Source organism: Pinus tabuliformis, chromosome J (assembly GCF_031772625.1).
Source record: "Pinus tabuliformis cultivar Carrire ecotype Pingquan chromosome J, CPIR1, whole genome shotgun sequence".
Taxonomy (NCBI): domain Eukaryota; kingdom Viridiplantae; phylum Streptophyta; class Pinopsida; order Pinales; family Pinaceae; genus Pinus; species Pinus tabuliformis.
The window spans coordinates 1,383,318,342-1,383,328,056 of record NC_142295.1 but is presented as its reverse complement, the minus strand read 5'-3'; the positions used below and the strand labels follow the sequence as shown (position 1 = coordinate 1,383,328,056).

At 36.5% G+C, this 9,715-nt stretch overlaps 1 long non-coding RNA gene across 5 annotated transcripts; it reads left to right on the top strand.

Moving 5' to 3' along the window:
• Positions 1-5,902: 5,902 nt before the first annotated feature.
• Positions 5,903-8,548, top strand: LOC149232513 (uncharacterized). 5 transcript variants are annotated; one of them, XR_016248161.1, is made up of 3 exons: positions 5,903-7,263; positions 7,369-7,416; positions 7,880-8,548. It is a non-coding gene; the product is annotated as an uncharacterized LOC149232513 (long non-coding RNA). The 5 variants fall into 5 exon arrangements; XR_016248165.1 differs by lacking the exon at positions 7,880-8,548 and adding an exon at positions 7,716-7,858 and having other exon boundaries at positions 5,903-7,099; XR_016248164.1 differs by lacking the exon at positions 7,880-8,548 and adding an exon at positions 7,716-7,858.
• The last annotated feature ends 1,167 nt before the right edge of the window (positions 8,549-9,715 follow it).

The window sequence follows — 9,715 nt, the reverse complement described above, 5'->3', positions numbered from 1 at the left end:
AATAAAATCTACAACATCTAGTATATATAAAATAACAATATATATATTGTAACATGATCATCTTCTAGAATTTAAGTGAATTTGACAACATCCATCATGAGCAGTAAATCAAAACCATCATACATAATAAATATTCATCCAAATCATCAACCACTTTCAATATATAAAAATTCACAAGTCAATATTGATAAGATCATCATGTGAAAATGATACATGTCGAATAATGGACATAAGTCAAAATGATACATTTAAAAAAGATACAACTCAATAATATGGTACGAGAGGTCGTGAAAATGATACATATGCTAGTAACTATGAAAATCAGCATCATAATAATATATCAAAAGTGATCTGATAATGAGATCTAAGACAACAATAAGGTATTACAGACTTATGTGCACAGATTTGTCTATGTCATTTTATGCAATGGATCGATAATATTGTGAAATGCACAGACAATGAAGCAGTAAACAAAACATAATAGACAACACATAACACAAAAAATTTAATGAGGAGTCCACCCAATACTCCTGGGCTACATCTCCTGGTCTAGCCTTTAGTGGTGGCATCTCTATTATGTGTTCAAGCATAGTTATTTTTACAACAGTGAGCTCAATTTGAGCCTCACACATAATAGGATACAATAACGAGAGCCTTACTTGAACCTCTCAAGTTTTAACTGAGTACATAGACTCCCTCAATGCTCTTTATATCTGTCCTAACTCTGTCTCGGCATTTGCCTGCAATACTGCCTTCTCTGCTGTGCTCTCTGTCTGTGGCTTTAAAACCAACACTGCTTGTTCATTTCAGGTTCCCATCTCTCGGTCTCCCAGGCCTCTGTCCGATTTGAATCCCTCTGCCAACGTTATACAATCATTTCTTAATGCATAGAGAGGAGGTGGCCACCCATTCTGAAATATAAGAGTGCCTCAGGCCTCTGCAACTCCTGAAATAGTTGCGCTCTATTTTCATAGTGAAAATGTATTTTCACAGAGAAAGTCCGCCAAAACTCAATGTATCGGACTTCAAAAGTCCTTAAATCCATCCTATACTCCCATCGGGTCTGCCTATTGGTTGTTGTCGCTTATCGCAATGGCTCTGTCCCTTTGTGTTTCATAAATATTTAAAAGCTACGAAAATGCATTAAGGTACCCTTTCAGGTCCAACATATCACATCGACACTTTCCCCTTTACATTTCATTTAACAAATGAAACTATGAAAATACATTAAAATTGGTGTTTGACAGATCTGAAGATCCACGCAATATGGCTTACAATATTATAGGGTCCAATCCATCGGGTCGCATATATGCATATACACATAAACCCCGCTCCTTTGCATTTGCTGATTGTGATTTGGCACTGCAATGTGGGCCGTCGATCTACGCGCTTGATCAACAGTCCTCGTTGACCCCATCAGTCACCATCACATCTCCTAAGAGGTCTCTGTCGATCATCGTCGCAAGCCTCATGTGGATCCCGTTGAGATCCGCTGATCACATCGCAAGTCTTATGTGGATCCCGTTGATCTCTACCGAAGGTTACTGCTGATTGTGATCCACCACTCAAATCTGGGCCGTTGATCAGCAGATCTGATGGCTACCGTGCATTACTTGTTCCGCCTCTGATACTCTTGTTTTTTTCATTGATTTCATGGGTTTTTGCCTCCCGATAGTGTTTTGAAAGGCTTCCTTATGCGCTTTTCTTTGGTATTTGGAATGATTTTTGAGTTTTTTGAAGACAGAGAGAGTGATTCTTGGATCCATTTCGATCAAAAAATGATCCATGATGCAATCTATATGATCATGAATGTCACTGGCTCTTACCAACAATTGCCTCATCATCATCATCACCATTGTGATCATGATCATGATCATCGTCATCTGTATCGATATCAACCTTGATGTCATTTGTATTTGAGTCATCAGGAGCATAATCTACCATCTCAGTATTAGACCCAACATGATCTGGATCTATGTGACGAGGATCATTCAGATCTTCTGGAAGATCCTTGTTCTACAAAAAAACATGTAGAATGAAAAGTCATTATTTATTTCATGCAACAATTAATTTCTTTGTTATACATATAATATTACAACATATGAAATGAAACGATAATCATATTACATCATATCAAAGTGCACATACAATATTAAAATTTCAAATAAGTTACGACTAAGATGTCATTCCAATGATGTAAAACATTAAACAATTCTAATTAGCATTACTAAATATCATAAAAAAAATGTTATACAATTTAACTATCAATTGTAATTTTACATATGCTTAAGAACAAACCATCTCCATTTTTTTCTATATATGATTATGCGTTCCTTGAATATACTTTTAGAGTTAACTAGTATATATGTATTCTTCTATTATATTTCATAAGTGAATATTTTTCTAGGACATTTTGGCACTCCCTAAAATGTATTGGCATGCACTAGATTTCCTTGGCACTTGGCACAACTTAGCACCTAGCACATTTATGCATACCTGGCATAGATTGGAACTCTGTGGAACTCTATCACACCATGGAACTCATAAGAAATCCATGGAATCCCTCTTATTCATTAATTTCCATGCATTTTAACCTAGTTCTCCGTTGTGTTGCCCTAGCACTCCTCGACACTCCCACGGGGTCTTCACTGGTGGAGAAATACCATACCATGTGGGTTGATATTGGGGGATATATATTAAGGAAAATTTGACTTAATATATTGGGGGATATATAGGGGGTAAAGGTTTTTTATATTGGCAAGTATAAGAAATGAAGCTCAAAGTTAATGAAAAATATAAAGGGGTATAAAAAATGTTAATGAAAAAATGGATACCTACAATATCTAGTGAAAGTAGGGGATCTTTTCCCACGGGGTTTTGGATTGAAAGTGAATGGGTGCACTACTAAGGCACTCCTTGTGATAGGTCATTGGTTCAAATCCCTCATGGGTGCTTACCTACCAAAGAAAAGAAAGTAGGGGATCTTTAAATTGGGGATGTGTATTGGGTTCATATGGGTAGGACGCTAAATAATGTGATTTTTAGAGGTATTTTCCAATATGTAGTCCAATTAGGGGTATTGTTTAGTATGCCATGAATGCACATGATATGTCATAGGTTCATTTGGAGTGAATCCCCCATGGAAACTCCCTAGCTAGCATCAATTAGGATGGCTTGGCACTTGGCATTCTTGGGATGCACCATCATGTGTTGGCATTCCTTGGCAGTCCATTGTACATTGGAATTCCCTAGAACTTCCTAGCATACGTTGACATACCTTGGCATTCTGTAGCACTCCCTAGCACTCATTAGCACACACTGGCATGCATTGGAACTTGGCACTAGGCACACATTGGAAACTAGTGTTCACTAAGTAAATGTTGAAAATGCAACAAGAAAAATCTTGATTTAATTTTCCACATCACAAGACAACTTGTATGAGCTAACTAAGTTAGTTTGACTTAGTTGGCTAAGTTAATTCAAGTTGAAGGAAAATACACATGCAATCCCATGCATGCCAAATCTAGCAAGGAAAATACACATGCAAGTCAATACCTGCAATGGAGCATGTTGTAGCTGCTTGATCCCGCCTTTCCCTGCTCGATCTTTGCTTCTCTTGCCTTCTTTGCCTCTCTTGCTCCAATGCCAAAGTGATCCAAGAAATCTCCAAGTGTCCAAGAGTATGAGAGAGAGAGAATAATGAAAGTGCTCCAAAACTGAACTGACAAAATGTTACACTGACCAAGTTTCCCACTGATCCTCAGAAGCCTTTTTATTAGTGAGGCCTCTATTTTCTAAATTTTCCATTATTTTCCTTCGATTTCCTCCTCACATGCAACCTATGACCTTTCACCTTCCTTTTCTCCTAACTTTCAATATTTTCATAAATAAATGTGCCAATTAATGCCTTTTTCCTTTCCAAATCCTTATCCATTGCCTTTGCCAATTTCCTTAGCCATAAAAAACCAAATGAGCACCCCTTAGGATGTCCTGCCCAACATTCAGCTTGGAATAAGTGTCCCATCATCCGTGGTATTTATATATTTTTACATGGAATTTTCACCAGGGTTGTTACAGAACTCTCACCCTTGGGGGAACACCGTCCTTGGTGTTCAATGACACCTATAACCAACAAGACTGATGAAAACAAAACACACTGCCCATGGAGATTTATAACATAGCTTGTTGCATTATTTACAATGACCATCTGCTAAAACAAACATCATGACAACATGACAACATACCGCAAAGTGGAGTTGATCCGGATTTAAATAGGAACACAACAAATTACAGAGATAACCATAAACACAAAGATGCAGCGGAAATAATACTTCATTTCATTAATGTAAAATACTGAAATATGCTTACAAACAGAAATGGAAATAAACCAGCTAGGGCGATGGTAGCTTATCTCTGAGAAGAGATGTGGCGGCTACATGCCTCTGAACTGCCTTACAATGAGGCTCAAGGGCCTTTTTATTATTGAACAATAAGAGCAAACCCTAAACAACCAAAACCCTAACCCAAGGAGATGTAACACCAAGAGTTTATGGGCCCCGTTGGGGTGAGTTGGACAACCAACTTCCTAGGGTCGCGACTTGGTCATATTATCTCCGTTTGACGCGCATGATAACCCGTTGGAAATATCTCTCCGAGGACTACAGCAAAAAAAACAATTTTAAATACAAAATCGTTGGCGGTAGATTTCCAAAAAAACGTCGTTTAGGGCCATTTGCGTTCTGCAATCTCGTTTTCTTCCGGAATGAGCATTGGAATTTTTTGGCTTCTTTTTTGTGTCGGAGCCCCTTGCAATTCCTTTTCTTTAGTGCTCTTATTCCTTTTCCAATTTTCTTTCTTATTTATCTTCTTCTTTCTTCTTTCCTATTACGCATTTCTTTTTTAATATTGAAAAAATGATTATAAATTGTTTTTTTTTTTATCTCAGGTTTGCCTGTGTCTCCTCTGTAATTTCCTGCCCGGATTTTTCCAGGGACAGTATGGCTACATTTTGAGAAGGATTAACTAATGGTTAAGAAGTTGAATATTTTTCTGAATTATGAGCTGGAAAAATAAGGGTTCGGTTTTTTGCGCACTGAAATGTCCGAAGGCCTTACCATTTGCAAATGCAGTTGCAACGTTTTTCTTTGAGGGAATCAGAATGACATCACTTTCTCCTTCACATGATGTTTCTCTGAGTCTAAGAGCTAGTAGGTTTGGCACCAATGAGCTTGGTAATGGACATTCCATTATAAATCCCACTTTTGATTTCCTGTATGGGATTTTTGCAAATGTTACAGGTCGAGCATAAATTCTAAGAGGGATCAACAAATCCTTTAGAACTCGACTTACCATGGCATCCATGAAATAACTCATCAAAATTGCTTAAATGAAACCGCTTATATATCTCAAGTCCTAATGATGGGATAAAGGAAACACTCAACCATGATGATTATTTTCGTCAAGTCCCAAGGGTCATTGGCCCAAAACTATTGGGATACCGACTGAGGCAAGCATACATGTTGGCACCATGCTTATGAATAACATGGATTTGGTGGAGATACAATGCCAACATGTTTGTTTGCTTGGTTCTGTACCCCACCAGTTTTGGGCCAAGGACTCTCCGAAATTCACGAAAATATTCTTAATCTTTTAGTGTTTATGTTATGGTCATGGAACTTGAGAGCTAGAGAGTGTGTTCCATTCGATCAATTTTGATGAACTCCTTCATGGTTGTAATGGCAGGTCCTGCTGTAGAGGATTTGTTGATCCCACTTGAAATCCCATGTTGCTAGAAATCAGAAGTGAGATTTATAGTTAAATGCATGCTATCAAGATTGTTAACACCTGAGCTATCAAGTGTGAAACTCATAAAAAGTGATGCCATTTATGGGAATAGTCTCCCACAATTTGTGAAAAAATCTCTCTGGCTACACAATCAAGAAATGGAAACACTATTATTTGTCCAATTTCTCAAACACACAAAAGTAGTATATCACCCACTAACACATTATAATAAAATTGGACAGCTAACAAACCAAAAGCACCTTTTTAAAGTAAAATTATCACTGTAGGGATTGATTGAAAACAATGTCATGCGACACTAGCTGGGAGGAGGCTGCTTGAGTGCTTAGCAGGATCAATTTCATTTTAGCATGATGAAAAAAAACTAATTACTAATGACAATGAAAAATTTGAAAAGGGCACGCCAACTTCATATTAGTACCCTAAAACAATAAAGTTTTTGAATGAATGAAATAGTTTGAAACTTGAAATGCATCAGTTGAATTACCAAATTCCCCTTCAATATTAACATTTCAAGGCCAACAAATTAAATTTGAGGGGTAGTGGAACTGGAAACAAACCTCATTTTTTAATTGTGCGTTCTCCAGCCGCAGTTTTCGCTCCTCAAAAGGCATCTCTGTAGGTCCTCCACAATTGTAACAGGTTCAGTTCACCAAAGCTTCTTTGATAGATCGGTTCTTGATTTCCATTCTTTTGTTTCCCCCTCAGTGTTGCATTATCATGTTGATCTTGATGAACCCGGCCATTCCAAGAGTTAGTAGATTAGTGAAATCAAAGAGAAAGAAAAAGACATATTTCTGTGTGACTTTTTGTTTTGGATACCTTCATTTGTGCACGACGATTTTGGAACCAAAACTTAGATGTTGTTGTAGCCCTTCATCGATATTGGGGGTACTTCTTGAAAAACCTGAAAACAACAAACACAAATCTTCTGGAAAACTAGTAGTGCAATTAAATATCTCGATTCAGTTGGCATGAGATTATGTGTGCAATTAAATATTGACTTTTACATTTAAAGTGACTTCCCTGTCTTCCTTGTTTAGATCTCGCTAATGGTTTGGAAAACTTTAGCCAACAATTTTTTACCTTATTGATAAATTCAAGTTTAATGAGAGGTTCCTGAAGTGAAAATGTCCTCTGAAAGGTAAAAATCTTAGATCCTTCACATTTCAACTTTTTGTATGGTTTGTTTGTGAGTTTATGTAGAAGATTGAATGCCTCAAACATTTATTTGAACTTATAATTTCAGTGGAAGACTACCATCGATCTGGAAGACTCGTGTATTTCGAATCAACAGGTTAGGGCTATATGGTGTTCATTTGTTATATGTCTTGATTTTGTGTATTAAAAGATTTTGTGTATTAAAATGGAAGAAGTTGAGTATTTTTCTGAATTATGAGCTGGAAAAAGAAGGGTTCAAGTTTAATGAGAGGTTCCTGAAGTGAAAATGTCCTCTGAAAGGTAAAAATCTTAGATCCTTCACATTTCAACTTTTTGTATGGTTTGTTTGTGAGTTTATGTAGAAGATTGAATGCCTCAAACATTTATTTGAACTTATAATTTCAGTGGAAGACTACCATCGATCTGGAAGACTCATGTATTTCAAATCAACAGGTTAGGGCTATATGGTGTTCATTTGTTATATGTCTTGATTTTGTGTATTAAAAGATTTTGTGTATTAAAATGGAAGAAGTTGAGTATTTTTCTGAATTATGAGCTGGAAAAAGAAGGGTTCAGTTTTTTGCGCATTGAAATGTCCGAAGGCCTTACCATTTGCAAATGGGGTTGCAGCGTTTTTCTTTGAGGGAATCAGACCTTTGATTTGCTCCATTTCCCTCTTCTTTGGCATTTGATAATTACTCTCAATTTATTTTTGCAATTTCATTTGCTCATCATTGTTGTGTTCTTTGCAGGTTGAGGAATTCTTACCAGTGGATTTAACAATATTTGCACTTTCATCTTTGAGAGTTCCAAAAACCCTGCATCTGTAATTTAGTCTTTTATAATTCTTCTACATAGAGTCGTTTATAACTTTGAAGCATTGATCATTGATGAAGCCCTAGACCTTTTGTTGCAGATCTTTTATGCTCGATATGTTGGAGAGCTTACAGAAATCTCTTAATGTTATAAGGAGGGTTTACAAAGTCCCTCTTACTTTGTCGTTTAAGACTTCCTTTTGATCTTGCTTCCATGAACCACTATATATATCTGTGAAAAGAAAAAGCAAACCTCTAAGGTCCCGGAAGAGGGTAGACTTCGATTTTTCTGCTTTGAAGAGGGTTACTGATGACAGCGGTTTTATTAGCGATGGTAACGAGTTTCAGTTATTTTTGTAGACTCTCACACGTCTTCTGTTTCTATTTTATTGTTTTGGAGCATTTTTTACAACGATAGAATTTGTGTTTTCAATGTAATCTCTGTACTGCCTACAATAAGGACATCCTTTTAACTGTTACTGGTATGCACGATTGTGGTATCGGTTAAGGTTTTACAAGCTGTTTTATTTTGCATAAATTCAAGTTTAATCAGACGTTGCTGAAGTGAAAATGTCCTTGTAAATCCAAGTTATAGTGTTGTTAAACTTTAAAATTTTAGGTGTCTTAGACATTTTTTGATGGTGCTGAATCCATTTCCACCATCAAGAACCTGATTCAAACACTGCTTTTACAAGATTTTTTGAATTTCTTTGCCCAGATTGCAATTCCTCTGCCTCAACTTCTCAAGTTAAATCAGGTGGATTTGGGAATTTGAGTTGAGGTGTATCCTTCTTTATAAGAGCCCTGATTGAGTTTATTTTGAGTTGTAGTTAATTAATTCAATTTAATTGAGTTAAATTTAGTTAAGCTAGTTCCAACTAATGTAGGAGCTAGTAGGGAGTCAAAAAGTGGGGTGTTTCTTCATGTGTTCAACCAGTTAACTGATTATTCACTCATAAATAACTGATGCATGTCAGATCTGAGAGTTACCCAGTTGAGATTGGAGTTCAAGGGAAGTGTACTATCAGTTGTATAATCATCCAAATTGTATAGGTGGTGCATGCATTCAGAGGAAGGCCCATGAGGAGTGTGCAATTCCAATTGAAGAATTTCCGTAATTAATAGGGGTTAATCCCAGGGAAACAATGCGAGGAAATAAGAACTTGGGAAAGCTGGAAATTGGTTAAGTATTGGCCTAGGCTTTTCTGGGAAGTTGTGAGACAGATAGAGATAGTGTAGAGGTTGCTCATGCTTGAGAAAAACATTTTAACCTTCTCACAATTTCTAATTAATACAATATACAGATAGGAGGGGTTTTTAGCGATGGCCTTCCCCATGAAATCATTGTGTAATGTGTTGATTGAATTCTTTCTCTTGTATGTTTCATGATTTCTTGATCAATTAATTGTTTCTGTGGATGAGTAGAGTATATTCAAGTATTTTGTTTCATAAAATCACATAAGAAGTTTGAATCTACAAGGAATTTTTACATTGTATCAGAGTAGAAATCAAACTAGAAGAGGAAAATACGATTTTTTCTTTGCAGGTGAAATTGAATTTGCATGATCATTCGTTAGAGACAATAGGATGTCATTCTATGGATTGAGTCTCGAATATTAACTTAAGGATAATTTGAATTATATTGCTTGGAAGGACAGGATGGAGGAAGTGTTGGAAGACAACAGGCTCAAGGAATTCATAGACAAAGTTCTTAAGCCTCCAACAATAGATGCTCAAGATCTGGAAGAGTGGAAGAAATGTGTTGCAAATGCGAGAAGGATCATACTAGAAGGAGTTCAAGATAATATTTTCTCGAACCTCCATGGGAAGGATACACCATATTCAATAGCAAGCCTTGAACAACTTGTTTTAGAACAACAATGACCACAAGAAACTGGCACTAAAGGAAAATATTTGGAAGATAAAGACGGAGAAGG